General features: G+C 42.0%; 1 protein-coding gene across 4 annotated transcripts in view; it reads right to left on the bottom strand.

Annotated features, from left to right (window-relative positions):
* afap1l2 (actin filament associated protein 1-like 2) overlaps nt 1-19,739 on the bottom strand; it is a 257,647-nt gene that overhangs the window by 213,472 nt on the left and 24,436 nt on the right. The window contains exon 2 of one of the 4 annotated variants that reach the window (XM_078564684.1): nt 10,409-10,545. The exons of the other annotated variants lie outside the window; for them this stretch is intronic. The gene's annotated coding sequence lies outside the window, so the exon portion shown is untranslated. The remainder of the gene's footprint in view (nt 1-10,408; nt 10,546-19,739) is intronic. 4 annotated transcript variants of the gene reach the window in all.

Raw genomic sequence — 19,739 nt, 5'->3', positions numbered from 1 at the left:
CAGATTGAACCTTCCCATTTCAAATCAATGCTGAGCTTGGCAAATTGACTGGGGTTACAGACAGGTTGAAAAAATGAGACAAGTCTTCTCTTAGACTATCACAATTCAAAGGCAGAGACAATATTATACAACACGGGGATCAATAGGAAGCTTGGATGAAAGATGAAAGTTATTCTCCCTTCTGGTTCTTAAAAAAGAGACTCTCCAGCTCATTCTCCATCCTCTCCAACACTGTGACTTTTGAGGGAGACCCTTGTAATTATCCCAGGGTATCTGTTTAGTTAGCTTTATGGTCTTGACCATTACAATATTCAACCAAAGCCCAGAATAGTTGCACATTGTAAAACAACAAACTACAAAAGATCCAGAATAAGAACACAAGAATGTAAGAACTTAAGAAATTGGAGCAGGATTAGATGATACGGCCCCTCACATCTACTTCACCATTCAGTATGATCATGGCTGATCTTCTGTCTCAATTCCACTTTCCCACCTGCTCCCCATATCCCTTGATACCTTGAGACACCAAAAATCTGCCTATCTCAGCCTTAAATATATTCAACTTTGAAGCATCCCCAATCCTCTGGGGTACAGAATTCCAGAGATTTACAACCCTCTGAGTGAAGAACTTGCTCTTCATCTCAATCCTAAATGATTCACGAGTTATCCTGAGGCTGTGCCCTCATATTCTAGATTCCTCTGCTAGGGGAAACTATATCTCTGTCTACCCTGTCAAGCTCTTTCAAAATCTTGTATGAGATCACCAGTCTGCTAAATTACAGAGAGTATAGGCCTCGCATCATAGCTAAACCCTCTCAACCTAGGAACTAATCTAGTGAACCACCTCCATTGCAAGTATATCCTTCCTTACCGTACTGTGGGTGTACCTACACCACATGGACAGCAGCGGTTCAAGAAGGCAGCTCACCACCACCTTCTAAAGGGCAACTAGGGTTGGGCAATAAATGCTGGCCCAGCCAGTGAAGCCCACATCCCGTGAATGAATTTTTAAAAATGGAGAACAAAACTGCGCACAGTACTCCAGGTATGGTCTCACCAAAGCCCTATACAACTGCAGCAGGACTTACTTATTCTTGTACTGGAATCCCTTTGCAATAAAGCTAACATGGCATTTGCTTGCTCTGTCTGCATGCAAACCTTCATGTTCCTTATGCAAGTACACCCAAGTCTCTCTGAACATCAACATGTTGGAGTTTTGGACCTTTAAAAAAAAAATGTTCTTTTAAGTTGTTTTTCAAGATTTAAAGCATGTTTGTTGCCTTTTAAAATTAACCATCAACTGAGTACATACAACACATTGGGATGATCAAGAGCTAGGTTAAAAAAAAAGATGCACAACAGTGCATTTGTACCAAAACCACGATTCAAGCATTGTGCTATTTGAACACAAAACATTATATCAACATCATTTTGAGCCTGAAATTCATCTCCACAAATTTTGATAACAAAATGTGAGCATCAGTCATGGCTACTTTTTCACTAAAATTTGTAAAAACAGGAAGTGGAGTCCCAAATAGTCTACATTGGCTTAATAGTTAAAAAATAAAACTTGAGCTCCTAAAATCCAGCTGATATTATCATGATTGTTTTTATTTTCCTGGAGTGCTCTCTTTTACTGAATGACTCATTTATAGCCTTGGCATGTCAAAAGCACAGCAGTCATTAATGACCTTATACACTCTGACAAATGGGAGTCTTTGCTGAAGTTCAGCAAAATAATCCAAATGTTGTTGAATATATGAAATATTAAATAACACCCAAATGAGGAAGTTGTGGAGTGCAGGGTAATGGAAGCATCTGTGGCAGAAAACCTGTTGCAAGCAACAGTGGAAGCATTAAACCTCTTGACAGGATCCAGTGTTCTTCAGAACTTGGAGAAGCTAACCCTTATATCACAGACGAGGAACAGCTCACATAACCTGTTTTTGGAAGAATACTGGATACAGGTGTAGGGTAATGGTAGGTGTCTTGGTGTAAGCCTATCAAATACCCAGGAGTGTGACATTGGCATTTACAGAAAATTGGTTTACATCTTCTTCCTTATTAAGAATAGAAATTTAGTGACTGCTGTTTGAGTCAATCAATTAAGGAAGAGAAGTTAAAGGGGGAATTGTCAATTCAATATATAATCTTGAGGCTCCTTGTAAATGAAGATAGAATAAGAGACATTCCTGTGGGCCTCTGACTGAGCAGGCGGTGCAAGGCTCGACCTTTAGTGTGCTGAAGTGATAGTGCTGTGTCTTTGGTGAAGTTTGACTATAGGCCAAGTTGAAGCACGAGGTACAACTTTGGAAAATCTTAGCCTACATGGATGGAGCTCCTTGGTAAATTTGCCTCTGCCTGTTTGTGCAGTTTAAAGGGTAACAGCGAATTAGGACTATCTTCCTCCAGTACAATTTCATCTGCTTGGCATCCTAATATTCCTCCTCCTCTTCTTCCAAATAATATAAATTCCCAGAGGAACACCCAACATTCCAGTTTTGAGATTGAAACTAAAAAATAAACAGTGCCAAAACACATCATAACTGACTGGGCCAGAAAATGCTTGTTTGAAAACCTTGCAGAAAAAAAGCTTCAAAAATTCATCAAACAACTTTTCAGTGAATGTACTTTTTAAGTCCTTCTAAATTACTTACAATTCAATCACAGAACTTAGTAATGGTGCATCCCGGAGTTATATGGGCAAAATATAAAAGGAGTATTTTTCTGCTGCAAGAAATCAAAAACAGTCTAGGGGCAGGATTTTACTCTCATCGGGCAGGCATGCTCAACCCAAACGAGCGTGAAATAGCGTGCGATGATGTCGGGTGAGCGTCCCGACATCATCGCGCACTCACACGATATTTCGATCGGCGGGCATGTGCAGGAGTTGGAAGCCCACTCGCCGACAATTAAGTGACCTATTAAGGCTTTTAAGGAACTAACTGACCCAAATTTTTCGCTAGCCGCCTAACCATTTCGTTGGCAGGTGGGCAAAGAGGCCGAGTGGCCTTTGCATTTTTGGTGAAACTTCATCCATGGGTGTGATGAGGTTTTGGCCAGTGTTAAAAAAAAATTAAAAACTTCTAACATTCATATATAACATGTCCTCATGAGGGGACATGTTTTCATTATTTTTAATACCTATATTTTTGTTAAAAATCTTCAGCTCCCTGAGGCAGCTCTGTGCCTCAGTAAGCTTTTACTGCGCGTGCCCCCATGCATGCGCACACTTCCGCGATTGCGCTCCTCCCGCATCCTCCCCCCACACCGGCAGTGCTGCAGCACACGTTTCACACTGGCTGGCATCTTTTCTGAGGGTTCATCAAAAATTCCTTTATGCCAGTACTTGCTGCATGCTTGGATAGTTCATATATTCTTTTAATATAAAGAATTAACAGACTGATCAAAAGGGACATCTTGAGGCGAGTTTCTACAGAGCAACCCGCTTTGTTGCTTTAAAAGTTTCTTCAGGGTTTTCGCTGCTCTCCTGCTGCAGACAAGAGGGAGAAATTCACCTCCTACCTTGGAATTACGAGTAGTACAAAGTGCCTTAAGCAATAACTCATTTTCTCCCTGACTGAAAAGAAGCAGTCAGCTTCGTGACTGCCGCACTCCCCCCGACAAGGGCAAAATTCTGCCCCAAGTGTCCAAACTACATTGCATCTGAAATATTATATATCATAGAATATTCTATCTATTATATATAACAAAATAATGTATTGAAATGAAACACCTACCAGAAATAGGCAAAATACTGCAGATGCTGGAAATCTGAAGTAAAACCAGGAAATGCTGGAAAAACTCAGCAGGTCTGGCAGCATCCGTGCAGAGAGAAATAGAGTTAAGGTTTCAAGTCCAACGTGACTCTTCCTCAGAAGCGGAGAGAGGTAGACATGTGATAGGTTTCATAAAACCCATCACATTTCCACCTCTCTCCAGTTCTGAAGAAGAATCATACTGGACTCAAACCATTAACCCTGTTCCTCTCTTCATAGATGCTGCCAGACCTGTTGTGAAATAGGCAGGAGTTCCTTGTGCTATTCAGCAGCCTTTCAAATACATGCATTAGGCTTTTAACGGGAGGAGTTTGCACACACACACACAATCCTTGCCCACTTTTCCGGTCAGTCTGACCTGTTTATGGACTGTGACTGACAGGAAAACCTGTTTTTCTAGCAATAATGCAAGCCTCAAAGTAAAGGGAAAGTAATAAAAGTAGTAGTGGAGCAAGATGATCCAGCTGTTTTTGTACAGTACTGTTTTAGTCTGCATTCCAGAACACCATGGACAGCCCGTCGCGGCAGGGGCTGGGCTGTAAAATGCGGCAGGCCATTCAAAACTCCGTTGACTTCGGCGGGACAGGAAAATCCTGCCGGCGGGAGGGACCGTAAAATTCCGCCCCATGATCTAGCTCCCCCATTTACAATAATAAATCAGGCTCCCTTAGATTATAGCTTTCTTGTGGGTTAAATAAATCTGCCTCTGGAATATGGAAGCCAGATTTCGTCACGTAACCTGCAAGACGTGGCTTGAACACTGGCGTCCGGGAATCCAAACTAAAACAATGCTAATATAAAAGTGTCTGAGACATAGATAAATTGATAAAGGCAGGGATTGAGAAAGAAGTAGCAGCCGGCAGACACAGATGAGGGAAACCCAAAGTATCAGTCACAGAGGAAGAGCACCAAACCGAAACAGATATGGAGAAAGATAAGCCAGCAGAGACACAAGTATAGGGGTAGGGAGGAAGAAAGGGAAACTGAGAGGGAGAGAAGCTGAGGCCTGGATCTTTGCTCCTGGGTCAAGGAGCGCAGGACTGGGCCAATTCCACAAACCCAACCCGGGAGAAAGTGCCCGAAAGTTGGGATTTTCATTCCGGCATGCATGATTCTCTAGGAGTCAAACCCCGTGACGAGTGAGGAGGCTACCTGGTGCGGAGGTGGGCTGGGCAGAAAGCCTGCCTGGGTGCTCCAGAAGTGTCCCAAATCTGTGCTCCTGACTGGAGAGCAAAAATTCAAGCCTGAGTTTCTCCATCGGCTACACTTTGTGATTAATTATAGGAGGGATAATTCAAGGAGGAAAAGTCAGACAAATACCAGTTCTTGTCGCGCTATAGAATTAGATATCTCTCCTGCAGTCCTTCCAACAGACTGACAGCATTCAACCAAACAAAGCAACCGAATGTGGAGTTGCAGATGGCACTGGGGCTGGAACTGTAGTCAAGAGTCAAATGTTCAACTCCTTGTATGACCTGTCCATTGACAGTGGTCATGCATCAAGTACACACATCTGCAAGAATTTGTTTTATAATGCAATATATGACCTGATTCAACAGCCAGCAACTCAGATTGAATGAAAACAATCTGGCCCAGAATAACACATGTGCATCAAATCAATTCTGTTCATCAGACGACCTCATCAATCAGGATTAGATCATGGTTATGAAGAGTTCATTAACACACGGTGATAAAATACCTAATTCCATCATAGCAAAACACCACAAATGCTGGAAATTTGTTATAAAAATAGAACATGCTGAAAACAAAGCAAGCAGCATTTGTAAAGATAGGAAAATGTTGAAATTTCAGGCATACTCCAATTCTGATGTGATATATCAACATGTTGCATTTCTTCATGGGCGTTCTCTGACTTGCTGGGTGTTTCTAGTATTTTCTGTTTTTAATTCAACTATGGCTCCTCCAAGCATTCCAAGTTCTATTGTACAGTTTTTAAAAAATGACATTCTGTCAGTCTCTTGTAAAAGATAGAATATTATAGTTCTACTTACTATTATGATGTTTAAAATTCAGTTGGATTAACTGAAGTACTCATTATGCATTGTAATCAATCCAAGAAATCACAAATAAAAGGTTATTAATTTTCTAAAATGTATAAAATGTAATCATTAAGATGAGGTGTTAATATTGGGCCAATGTAAACAAACAGAAATGGAGTGTTGTAGGATGTTGCAAATTAATTTCAGTCATAGCCCTTCAAGCCACTCACCATCCTGACTTGGAAATATATTGCCGTTCCTTCACCTCGCTGGGTCAAAATCCTGGAACTCACTTCCTTACAGCACTTCGGGTGTACCTATGCCACAGGGACTGCAGCGGTTCAAGAAGGCAGCTCACCACCACCTTCTCAGGGGTGACTAGGGATGGACAATAAATGCTGGCCCAGCCAACGAAGCCCACATCCCGTGAATAAATTTTTTAAAAAGCTACATCCAAATGAAGCTACTACACAGTAGGATGGGGTTAATTAATTATGCAAAGGTGGAGTTCTGAGGGCTGCATTTAATACTGCTTTTATACCAATGTATTGCTTATTTGGGGTATATGTGAGATGTTTGTGAGGGCTAGTACCCTTGATCCCCTGCTAAGCCAGGGATTTGGGCAGGGGAACCAGTGTTCCACAATTCTCCAACTTCACTTATGACCCCAAGCAGTTGGTTGTGTGCATCAGCAGCCATGCCCCAGGATTTCGATTCGGCAGTTGTGCAAAACCAAGTGAGGGGCCCATCAGCTTCAGCTGGTGTGGTGTGGGGACAATATGATTAGATCAGAAATGATTAATAAGCTTAATCACTATTTTCACAAAGACTGGGAATGAGGGGGAAGAAGCTGAAGATTCCTACAAGCTAGTAGGACAATGGCGCAGAAGGCAGAGGCCAGCAAGGTGTGTGACACACCCAAGGGCACAGTCATGACATTCAGTAAAGCAATATGGCCAGTCACCTATGAAGAGTCTGGGACCTGACACAATGTAAGCCCTACAGTTAGCTATGGAAAGTCATAATCAAAGAATAGGAGGTACAGGAGAGGTTCAGACCCCTGATTCTGCTGTAAGTAGTGATAGGGAAGGAGAAACCCTTGTCAACAAAGTAACCAACAAATTTATGACAAAGTTGACCTAAACTCACAAGAAAGGTCAGCCTCTGAGCCCATTGCACTCAATGGAAGAGGTGGCTTCTTTAGAATAGGAATATGGAATATAAGGAGGACTTTATATCAGGCAGGAAAGCTTGATAATTGTATTACTAGTTTGGGTACTGACAGACTGGCATCTGGCATTTCCATTATTAAATAAAATGGCAGCAGAATTTGTAGATCTATCAAACATGAGACTAGGATAATGAAACCAAAATAATGGTGTAAATACTCAAAGCCTGCTTCTGGTCATCACGTATTTAGAATCCAATCAAACTGAGTGCCAGAATCAAAACGGCTTAAGGAATTGCTAGCCAGCTATTGTAGGTTGTGTGAAAAACTAGGCTTGATTGGAGAACATTTTGATTTAGGTGGGGTTCACACTATTCAACTTTATCCTGTCTACTCTTTTTTTGTGTTATTTCAATGTAGACAAAGCAAGAAAATTACAAACAGTGCACAGCACATCATTGGCCATTTGGCGGGCTGTTCTGCATGAATGCTTCCTTTGATCCTTTCTTACATCAATTCACCTTTATTATCAAAGCAAACACCTAAGCAGGCTGAATTTCCTCAGTTAATTATACGCTTTGACTCGACACTCCCCCTCATGTTGCTACTGCTTCCTGCTTGTGCATTTTTTACAGTACAGATACTAGCTGTGACTTTGTTAACCTGATAACGCTGTAGATACAAGTTACGCTTTCAGGAATGATTAATAAGCTTAATCACTATTTTCACACAGTCCAGATTACAAAACATACTTGGAAGGAAAAACATTGCTGAGGTGTTAAGTGCCCAATACAACCAGCATCCAGCATTCACCTCATCTGAGCTTTATCATTCCCACAAGTAGCTCATCAGCAGGAATCTGGTTTAAGGAGTGATTTCATGATAGTTGCTTAACCCTTGTGGGCTCACAGGCATTTGTGACATTGTGAATGCAATTCCTCTACAAAGCATGAGAGAGCTACAATTTAACTGCCAATTTTCTTATTTATTTAATGCCTCCCATCTTTGCTGCACTACATCAAAAGGCTACCTATTCATTCTGGAAAGACTTTGGCTCAGAGGAAATATGATCAAAGTTTTAAAATTTAAATTTTATCTCTTTCCTCCTTTTTTTCTGCTCATTTCTGTCTACTTCTCCTTGCCTCTTGAAGACACTGATTTCTTGCAGTACTCTGGTGCTGCAGCTGCTCATGATCCTCTGCTACCTTGCTCGAGTGGCCGTACTTCACATGCAAGTCTTGTGAGTGAGTTTTATTTTGCCATGTTCTGCCGTGTTGCCTCTGCCCTCATGTGTTTAAGCGTTTACAGCAGGGGATATTGAACACCAGTAACCTTGGTCTAATTTTCCCTCCCTAACCCCCAAAAGCCAATTGCAGTGTCCCTATTTCCACCCTAGCTGAGCTCACTGAGCTCAGCACAGAATAGGAATCAAGCCTGTGAATTTCCTGTTTCACACTGCTCATCTATTCCCTGAATAAACTCAGGCCTGAATCTTCGCGCAGATGGAGAGGGGCACCAGAGGCCCGAATCCAGGAGTGCCATCCATGAACCCAGGCCCCACCAATGTCAGTGGTGGTGGTGGGGCGGAGCCGGGGGGGGGGGGGGGGGGGGGGGTGTGTGTGTGGGGTGGGTGGTGGGAGCAGGGACGGGTTGCACTTTGAACATCCATAGTTCACAAAGGGAGCTGCACATGCAAAAGTCAGATCCAATTTTCACTAGTGGGCGATCCAAAACACGACTTGTGCACTTTAGACCTATCAGAAGGAGGTCTAAAGTTAGTGGAGTTCTTTGAATAGGTAGGGTACCCTTTTGGAGTGGTAAGGTACCCTTTTGGAGCGGTAAGGTACCCTTTTGGATCGATGCAGGCAGACCTTTGGGAGAGGTGAAGTGCCTTTGGGAGAGATAAGGTGACCTTTGCAAGAGGTAATGTTCCCTTAGGGAGAGGTTAAGCTCCCTTTGGGATTGTTAAAAGAAGACATGAATGTGCATACAAAGTAGATAAACTTATTGGAACTGCCAAGCTCACTGGAACTGCCAGGGAACTGTCAAGGGAGCTATCAAGCTGTAAAAAAATTTAAATCTCCTACCCTTTAAATACTTTGAAAAGAAAACTATCTGAAGTGTTGAAAAAATCAGTGCTGACTTTAGTTCACTTTATCAGTTGACATAAGCCTGATGACTATCATTGTAGGGTTAGTGCTGCAAGACTGATTTCACAACTAATCATTATCACAGTGGGGTACCTGTCAGTTCACACTTTGATTGACAACTCCAAGTGCTTATAAAGTCTTTGAAGTGAGACAATGAATACACATAAGGGATTAAATGGTTGAAGGAATTTAAATGTAGTAAACGGGTTTTTAATCAATGAGTGTGTTTTTAAATAATTTATTAATAGATGCCTAGGACTTTATTTTATTTCCTCTCAGCATGGGTCCTGAGATCTGCCCATGGTGGATACTGAGTGAGTTGGCATGGAGGGTGTAAGGGCAAAGTGTGGTGGGTGGGGAAGGCATGGGTTGGCACTAAGTTGGCATAGGGGCTATAAAGGGCCATGAAGGGTGGGTGGAGGGGCAGAGGTTGGCATGGAGGGTATGAGGGGCCATGGGGAATGGGTGTTGCACATCAGTTGGCATGGAGGGTATGAGGAGCCATGGGGCTTGGGTGGAAGCATGAAGTGGCATGGGTTGGCATGGATGGGACGTTGGGAGTGTATGGTGGGCTGAGGAAGTGAGGGCTAGAGGCTATTTTATTTTTGCAGCTGGGACAAAGTGCCAGGTCACCAAGGCCAGCCTTTTACCCAGCCTGCCTTCGCACCCAACAGCCCTTGTGCTGCCTCAGAACTTTACGCAGAGTAGGTGGGCATGACTCCCATTACACCCCCCTTCCCCCAACCCTACCCCACTCCCACCAAAATGGAAATTGGAACTTCTGGGGCTGTTCTTCAGAGTTGGGTTCACAGAGCTAGGAATTCTTCCAACTCTGTGCTCCCAGCCCAAGAGTGAAAATTCACACCTCAGTGGCTATTGGGGAATGTGTCAATTAAACTTTAGCAGAACTTCGAAGCAGATATTTACATTAATCAGCGTACTGGGAGTAAAATGTTTATTCCACTTTTATGGTACGTTAAAGAATGGGCAGCCCATTAGCTAGTCCCTAAGTGATCAATGATGTCAATCATGTTTATGGTTACAGTTTGATACAATGTCAAGGACAACGTGGCAAATTTGTACCTGAAAATTCTCCGTGTAAAGGGCTGTCAGGTCAACTACTGCAGAGTCAAACGTAGAATAAAGCACCCTCTATTGCTCAACAATGCTGCTTGGTCCCAGCTTAGGAAGTGTCCTTCATTGTAGCTAAGTGAATTTTGAATTGCGCAGACCAGACGGACTGTCAACTTTGAGAAAATTTTAACAGTCAGGTTTTTGAGTTACAAATCAGCCACATACGTTAGTCATTACCTTACAATGTAAGGTCTCAAACTGCTTAAAAGCAGCAAGTTGCATTCAATCACACAGTGATTCTGTTCTTTAATCCAGGTTTGTTCTATTCTGCATTTTATAGTTATACTGTGAGGAGTTAAGAGAAAAAAAATGACCTGTGAAAGAAAATATCCTTGTAATTGAATAAATGTTTACTGCATTTTCAGTATCCTCAGCAAAATCAGAAGCCACCAAAAGATCATCGGCACAAAGTGTGCATGAGCATAGGAATTGTCAGCCAATAAAGGACCACAGTTCATCGAGATCACCTTCTGTTATCATGGTAGTTATACAACAATATTGGAGCCTCTTGACTATTTATAGCAATCAATTAGTTCACAACAGATCCAGAGGTGACACGAAGCAAACCAATGTCAGGAGAGTTCTGGGAACCACAAGAGCGATTTTCAGCAGTCTGTTTGGATGCTAAGGATCCCCTGTTGAGGTCAAGATGGGGTTTTGAACTAATGCGCTGGTTTAGCCTGCAGTTAGCACGAGAGGCCATGACGTTTACTCAAAACAACAACTTCCCAGAAGTTCGTTAAGGAGCTGATTGTCACTTAAAATGCCTGCTGGTGCTCAGGCTGCACCACACTTTTGTGGCTACTGCTTGCTCTTATGTCCTTTCCTAACAGCGGCCAGCTGTTTGAGAGTAATGCAGTGTTGATATGGATTTCAAGTGCTACTTCAAGGGCTAATTACCATTACATGTTCACTTGCTGCTGGAGCTGTGAAGAGGATCTCTGAAACACATTGGGAAACTTTCTAAGACACGTTGACAAAATTTCAGCAACACTCTAGCATTTATTCCACAAATTCTCACGCTTAAGAAAAGAGCAAGTTCTGTGCTGCTCCACCTTATAGGAGTCACCTGGAAAAAGTGAGTGCTTGGTCATGGGCATCTTGCTAGGGAGCCAGGCAAGTTCACATTATGGTAATCAGCAATTAGGACCAAAATTGCATGCTCAGTTGAAACCTTCAAACCAGCCTGTTTTATTAACACAACACCCATTTAGTGCCTGTTTTCACCCTTTCACCAAAATAACACCCCAAAGTTCAAAAGTCACCTCTACTCCTAAGCATACTACACTTATCGTGTCCCATGTCTCAGATTACTAATATTCTATACCTTAAATAGCTAAGGAATAACTAAGCACCTATCCTTAGTTAGGAGTCATGAAATGAGTGGACTATTTTCCAGCATGCCAGTGAGTGAATGGATGAAAAGCCACAGAAAGGCTTTTTATGACATCTACATACCCCGTAGCTACCTGTGGCCGTGCAACATCCTAATTGGCTTTTGACTGCACAGGATATGTTTCTTGACATTATGGCTGTTCCAAATGTAAATTAATGGGAATAAAACTGTATTTTGCTGGTATTTTATTACAATATACTAATTACATTAGAATGTTATATAATCATTACACAAAATTCAAAAGGGTTCCATCCTGCAGCTACATTCTGGAGCCAGTTTGGAAATTGAAGATTGCATGGAAAAATGGTTCACAGCGTGAGAGCACTTTTTCATACATCTTAATGAATCACAGCAGTGAAAGTAAACTAAGTTCAAGATAGACTGCCAAGCAGGATTTACCACAACATTACAGCATGACCTGATTTTTAACTTATATTTACCGACAGCTGTGCTAATGCTGACAACAGCAAACCAGCAGTAGAAGCACTTCAAAAAAAAATGTTTGGAGTCAAAGCTTTTTAAAAATTTAAATTCCTGGTGTATTACAGTGTACAAAGCTCTCTTGTTTGAGGTTAGTTTTTAAGCTAAGAGGCGATATGAGTGATGACTACTTGTTAATTAGATAGTCTGACTTCTCATACTGGTGTACATTTCTGTAATAAGCCTGCACCAGAGGCCCTTCGGGGAATTTGCAGGTTGGGATATTTCTGGCAGTGTAACTACCCAAGCTTCAAGCACCTGTGTGCTCAGTACTCGAATGAGAAAGATCGGGGACAAATGAAAGAGAAACAAGATTGTGCTTGGAAAGGAGCTTTGAACTTGGGAAGATTGAGAAAGGTTGATGTTAGTACCAATGGTTGGAGTTAAGATTTTAATTATCAAAGTCACATTCAACAAAATTATAACTCTCTACGGCTTCCGTAAAACTCAATGCCAAATCATTCTATTTTCAAAAAAGCAACACAACATACTCTTAAAATATATTATAGATTTTTTTTCCTATTTAATGTTTCAGTGAAAGGACATAACTAGTGAGACAAAGTTACATATCCTGTTGACTTTGCACAGGAAGTCACTGTTTATTTTATAGCTGGTTTCTGCAATTGGGGCACTTTTTCACAGTTATGTAATTCTTGAAATGTCAAACAAGGTTTCTTTAATTCAGTTCAATCCTGCAAGTTGTATTCAGAGCTTCACAAACATAGGAGCTAATGATTACAAAATATTAAGTTATCCAAAGCTACTTGAATTCTACAACAGGACATCAATAACAGGACATTATCGGTTTGAGGTGTGTTCTGGTGATTAATTAGTTGATCTATTTAATCATCTAAAGGTAAATATATTTTAGACACAGGCTGTAGCCCAAGAAAGCAGCAATTGCAAGATTTAGATTACGTTATTGAAGCTTTTCTGATTTATCATCATCATCTATATGCTAAGGTGAGTTACATCTTTGAGATATACTCCAGCTGTTGTTGTTCATTATGGTTTATAGCTCTGCTGGATAGGACATGTGCCTGACACTAAATTCCTGAAGCAATTCCTCTACTCTGAACTCAGTTGATGCAGGAGTAGGGCTACCAACCCTCCCAAAATGGCCAGGAGTCTCCTGGAATCAGCATCAATCTCCCGATGGCCAAAGAAAGCCTTCTGGGAGATTTTGAAACAATATTTTACATTGACGCCATTTGAGCGAGTTGGGCCAGTTTGCTCCACAAGCATCGTTACCCCCCAGGCCAGGAGGAAGGGTCCAATGGCATTGGCTGGGAAATGTAGTCTCCCTATCCCTGCATGGCGGAGAGCAGGGAACTGGATGGAGGGCAGACTACAATTCCTAGAGGACACTGTTACTGGTCACAAGTGAAATGCCAGAAATTGAGATAAAGTGTGAGAGTAGTGGCTGGATACGGCTGTAACAGAGAGTAAGTAGCAGCTCAGACCACCGCAGAGTGTTACTGTAGTCTTAAGGTCTCCTGCAGACAGTAATTTCCAGGCTGCAATTAATAGATGATGTTATCTTGCTGGAAAAATAATGGGGAGTTCACATTACATGCCATTACTAATGCAACAATCGATTAGCAAGTTCAGTCAAAAAGAGCCACGTTGTGAGTTGCTAATTATCAGGGTTTGCTGGACAATTTGCTCCATTCTGCTGCTTGCCTTGCACAAGCAGCACCTCAATCTCAACCTCACTGTTGATTTTAAGAACATTCTGTATTTACATATTAACTGCTCATTAAACTTGCAGCAGAAAGTTCCAGCTGGTACTTAGAGCATAAATACCCTTTCTGAACATCATAATTGCTAATGCAACCTCCCCAGCAGAAAGAGAGCAATTTAAAATGTTCAAGTCTCATCCTGCATGTAGTAAATTGTTGCTAGAGGTCTGAAAAATTCCAAATTTTAAACTTTTAAGGGTGTGAAATTCATCAGGGGCAGCAGCAGCAGCCTGGGCTGGAATGGAACGTTGAATGCTTACAAGACATTCTGATTCCAATTCCACTGGAGAATCAGGATTCTAATTTGGAATGTCTCCATCTGTGTCAATAACGGGTTCAGAGCTGTAACTGTATTGAAAGTGAACCAGCTCACAGTGCAGTCAAGGCTTAGCAAAAGAGATTTATTGTGTATGGCTTGCGGTTTTCTTGTTGCTGGTGTTTCTAGTATCTCTCCCCCTTCACACCTCCACTGTTATTTGACAGTGAGAGGAGGTGGGGGAGCCATACAACCAACTCATAGAACCTGCTTGCACCACACCGCCAGCTTTCCATCATGTCACTTCCACCAACATCTTCCAGAATATGTCCAGCCCAAGTTGGCAATCCTAGGCAGGAAACTCCCAGTGGGACAGTGGAAATGCTTTTGGGATGTCCTTAAAGCATCAAGCCTCAAAATTAGACATACCAGCTGGCTTATGGGTGACCCTGACTTGTGACCGTCCAAAATGGAGAATGCGGGAAGGCACAAAATACATCGAGAGACTTTGTCAGGAATATGCCAAGGTGAAGTCAAGGCGTTCAGTGAAGCATACAGACCTCTAAACAACCCAGCCACCCATCCCTTCAAGCACCACCTGCCGCAAGTGTGACAGAGTCTGCAGGCCGCACGTTGGATGCATCAGCCATCTCAGAACCCATCGAACTGGAGTGGAAGCAAGTCATCCTTGATCCCAAAGGACTCCCTCAGAATGAGGGAGGTATATACATAGTGGGTGTTTTAAAGCCAATGTTGTTGTTTACTGTGCATATCATGTCTGATGGCCATGGAAAGTGAGATATTAATAGCAGTGGGATTGGATGTTCTTTCACCGGATGTTATTAAGAAATAACATAACAGAACAATTTTTTTTCTTTGTCTACATCCAGTTTTCTTCCCTTTGCTGATTTGTATTGAGACATGATTCATCGGGCAACAGCTCTCTGCTTTTATAGGAATGCTACTGCTGAGGCAGTATTGGGAAATTGTTTGACTCTGAAAGCAACTGTAAAGAATTGAGCCTAATCCTGTTCTCACCTAACACTCATATGTACAGCCCATCTAGCGGAACTCACTTGATAGTGATCTGAACCCTGAATAATTTCTCCCCATAGGAATACTGTAGTGGTTAAAGGTATAACCTTTCCTACTGTCTATTAGGGGTCACGTGATTGTTCTGACAAATGAGGCCTAAGCGCAGTTAATCCGAGAGGTGGAGCTTTCTAGTTGTGGACCTGGGTCAAGCTTGCAGCTTCTAAACAAACTCTGTGGTAAAGTTCTGTTTCAAGTAAGAAACCTGTCCAGTACATCAAGTCTATTACACTTGGCGATAAGGATGGGATAGCTCCACTGCCACCTTGCCTTGTGAATGTGAGTACATCAGTTCTTAAGAAAGAAAGTATACTCACCAGTCATGCCACTGTTTGGCAGAATCTACCCTTATGACGCATCCATGGAAGACTGGAGCAAGTACGTAGAGCGCCGAGGTTTTTATTCCATGGCAAATGAAATAACCGCAGAAGAGAAGCAGAAAACAATTGTTTTGAGTGTCTGTGGTAGCAAGACATATAACCTCATCCGGAGTCTGACTGCCCCAAACGTGCCCAATTCTAAATCTTTTAACAAATTGGTAGATCTCGTGAAGACACATTTTCAGCCGAAGCCAGCAGTAATAATGCAGAGGTTTAAGCTTAACTCCAGAGTAAGGGCCCAGGGAGAGTCCATTGCAACATATATAGCAAAGTTCAGGCAGTTGACTGAGCACTGTGACTTCAGAGACACACTCAATGACATGCTGTGGGACCGGTTAGTTTGTGGCATTCACGGTGACGCCATTCAGCACCGTTTACTTGCAGAAGTTAACATCGATGTGAAGCGCACCATAGAAATAGCGCTAGCCATGGAGGGTACTATGAAGAACTCGCAAGCTTTGCAGATGTGCAGCATGGTGCCGTTTTTCAGTTGGGGTGGGAACCTACTGCCAGATGTGGGGTGAAAACCAGAGAGACAGCCGCGAAGTGGGAGACAGTCTCTGCTGCCCGAAAAATGAAAAGGCCTAGTGGAAGGATCTCTGCAGCGATTTCAAAATCAACCTGTTATTGATGTGGGGTCAAGCATGTACCAGAAACCTGCAGATTCAAGGAGGCAGAATGCCATTATTGCCACAAAAAAGGGCATGGAATAAAGCAATGCAGGGCAAAATCGAGACAGCCAATCAGGCAGCAGGCCAAAATGATTGAAGTGCATAATATAACAGATCCTGAAGCTGCTGATGCTGATATCTATTCCTTATACAATGTCAAAGCAGTAAAAACTGAACCTATAACTGTCACCCTTCAATTGAGTGGGAAACCTCAAGTCATGGAGGTAACACGGGAGCCTCAACCACAGTGGTGGAGAACACACATTTAAATACCTAAATGAAGGTACCCAGCCTCTTAATCTGGAGCAAATCACGGCTCAATTGAAGACATTCACTGGAGAGTCAATACAGGTAAAGGGCGTTGTCACAGTACCTGTGTGCTATAGGCAACAGCCCAGCTTCCAGAACCTAGTCTTCCGGGCTGCCACTGGTTACAAAAAATTAAGATCAACTGGTCTGAAATCTTTCAAGTCAGAACAGGAGGAATTCCTGAGCTGTTAAGGAAATACGACAGTGTATTTCATGTTGAATTGGGAAAGATAAAAGGCTTACAAGCAAAAATACATGTAGATTCGGAGGTGCCACCTTGCTTCTTTAAGGCCAGACCTGTGCCTTATGCCCTAAAGGAGAAGGTGGTAACAGAATTGTGCCGAGTAGAGAAGCTAGGCATCATCCAGCCAGTCTAATTTTCAGGATGGGCAGCGCCCATTGTCCCATGATGAAACCAGTTCAAACTATTCGCATTTGCATAGACTACAAATTAACTGTGAACAAGGCAGCCAAACCAGATAAATATCCTATCCTGAGGATAGGAGGCTTTTACTCTAAGCTAGCTGGGGGCGAATCCTACACCAAACTGGACGAGCCATGTGTGCCAACAGCTGGAGCTGGACAGCACGTCTAAAGGGTATGTAACCATCAACACGCAGAAGGGCCTATACCAATATAGTTACCTATCCTTTGGTATATCATTTGCATGTGCAATTTTCCAAAGGACTATGGAAAGTCTACTTGCTATTGAAAAAGAATCATCGTTGGTCACAAAAAGCCTTTGTAAAAGTTAAGAAGCTATTACATTCATCATGTCTACTGGTATATTATAACCCATCAAAAGAATTAATATTAACCTGTGATGTGTCTCCTTACGGTGTGGGAGCTACGTTATCACACAGGAGGGAAGATGGTTCTGAAAGACCAATCGGCTATGTCTCCAGACCCCCCTCTGTAGCTGAGAAGGGTTACTCACAACTTGAAAATGAAGGTTTATCAATGATATTTGGTGTGAAGAAATTCGATCAATATCTGCATGCACAACATTTCACCAACAGTGTCGGACCATAAACCATTAATGGGTTTATTCAGTGAGGATATCGCCTCAGTGAGGATAAAGCTCCAATAGCCTCAGCAAGAATTCAATGTTGGGCTTTGATTTTATCAGCATGTGAGTACACCTTTATGCGCTATCCTGGTGTGCATATTGCAAATGCAGACGCACTCAGTCGTCTTCTATTACCAGTTAGCATTGTACATGCTCCGGTGCCAAAAGAAATTGTGCTTGTGTTGAATTTCTTGGACTCTTCGCCTGTGTGCGTGAAGCAAATAAGGAGTTGGACAAACAGAGGCCCAATTTTGTCAAAAGTCCAAGATCTGGTATTGCAAGGATGGTCGAATTCACCAGTGTCTGAAGAGATAAGACGTTCCATACCTGTAAATCAGAGTTAAGTTGTCAAGATAGAATCTTGTTGTGGGGATCATGGGTCATCATCCTTTTGCAAGGAGCTCTTGACAGAGCTTCACAGTACACATCCATGCATATCGAAGATGAAGATGCTCGCACCAAGCTATGTCTGGTGGCCAGGCATAGACAGTGACATTGAAAACATGGTCAAGCACTGTCTCCAGTGTCAGCAACAACAGATGTTGCCTGTTTCAGCACCACTGCATCCGTGGCAGTGGCCTGGTTGACCCTGGGTTAGGCTACATATAGACTATGAAGGTCCATTTTTAGGTACCATGTTTTTATTGATCATCCATGTGCATTTTAAGTGGATGTATGTGTATGAAGTTAGATCACCAACATCGTGTGCAACTATTGAAAAGCTGCGCCAATGTTTTAGTGTACATGGCCTACCAGAAGTCACTGTTTCAGGTAATGGTACTGAATTTACCAGTTCAGAATTTCAGAGGTTCATGAGTTTAAATGGGATCAAACATATTAAAACAGCACCAAATGATCCCTCATCAAATGGGTTAGCTGAAAGAACAGTGCAAACTTTCAAATCAGGAAGGAAGAGGTGATCCGACTTTCACATTTTCTTCTCAACTATCATATGATTCCTCATGCAACTACAGGTCCAACACGTCTGAATTCCTGATAAAACACCGCCTATGGACAAGGTTAAGCCTGGTGTTTCCAAACTTAGAAGGGAAGGTGGAGAAGAATCAGAGTAATCAAAAATTGAATCACAATATTCATAGCAAAGCTCGAAGATTTTCTGTAGGAGATACAGTTTTCGTGTGGAATTTTGGAAATGGTCCTAGTTGGGTTCCTGGTACAATTGTCTCAGAAACTGGACCCTTGTCATTCCAAGTGGAAGTGGAAGACTGTATTGTCCAAAAATATGTGGATCATCTAAGGAGTAGAGAAACATTCCAACAACCAGCTATTCTGTCTGTAATTGATGTAGAACCTTTAATCTCTGAGGTGACAGATCAACCTAGATTAGACAAACCTGATGTCTCTGTTGAATTACCTAATCCTGAACTGTCAATTTCTAAGGATGTACCTGATGCTGTAGTTCCTGATCATGACGATCCAGAAGGAGAGTCTAAAGTGGTAAAGCTACGCCACTCTAACTGAATTAGAAAACCACCTCAGAGACTTACTCTTTAATCACCTGACCATGTGTCTATGTTGTGGATTAAAATGTTCTTTGTAAATAGGAAATGTAAAAATCTACAGGGGAGGAAATGTAGTGAAGGTATAACCTTTCTTACTTTCTATTAGTAATTGTTTTGACGAATGAGCCCTGTACATCCGGGGGGCAGAGTTTTCTAATCATGGACCTGGTTCAAGCATCTAGCTTCTAAAAGAGCTCTGTAATAAAGTTATCTGTTTCAGTTAAGAAATCTGTCCGGTACATCAAGTTTATTACAAATACAAGGGCCATAAGCTTAAACACCTATCAATCTACCAGAATTTGACTTGATTTTTTATTTGAGTAAATTATTTTAGGAATTGGTCATTTCCAGAACTTTCTCAATGCAGTAACAAAGCCCCTTTAAAATATATATGCAATGTTTGTAAGGCCATAAATATTGATTTCACAGTAGTCTTTGCATTCTGCAATGAACTAGTTTTGTATGGAGGTAAAATACTGAAGCAACCAGATAGGCATCAGTTCCCTATGATTGCAGCAAACATTTCTGCATTAATCTGACATTACAGGTATCTGTAATTAGGATGACAAGGTGCTAATCCAAACAAGATA

Source organism: Cetorhinus maximus, chromosome 20 (genome assembly GCF_964194155.1).
Source record: "Cetorhinus maximus chromosome 20, sCetMax3.hap1.1, whole genome shotgun sequence".
NCBI classification, from domain to species: domain Eukaryota; kingdom Metazoa; phylum Chordata; class Chondrichthyes; order Lamniformes; family Cetorhinidae; genus Cetorhinus; species Cetorhinus maximus.
This window is presented reverse-complemented; position numbering and strand designations above follow the sequence as displayed.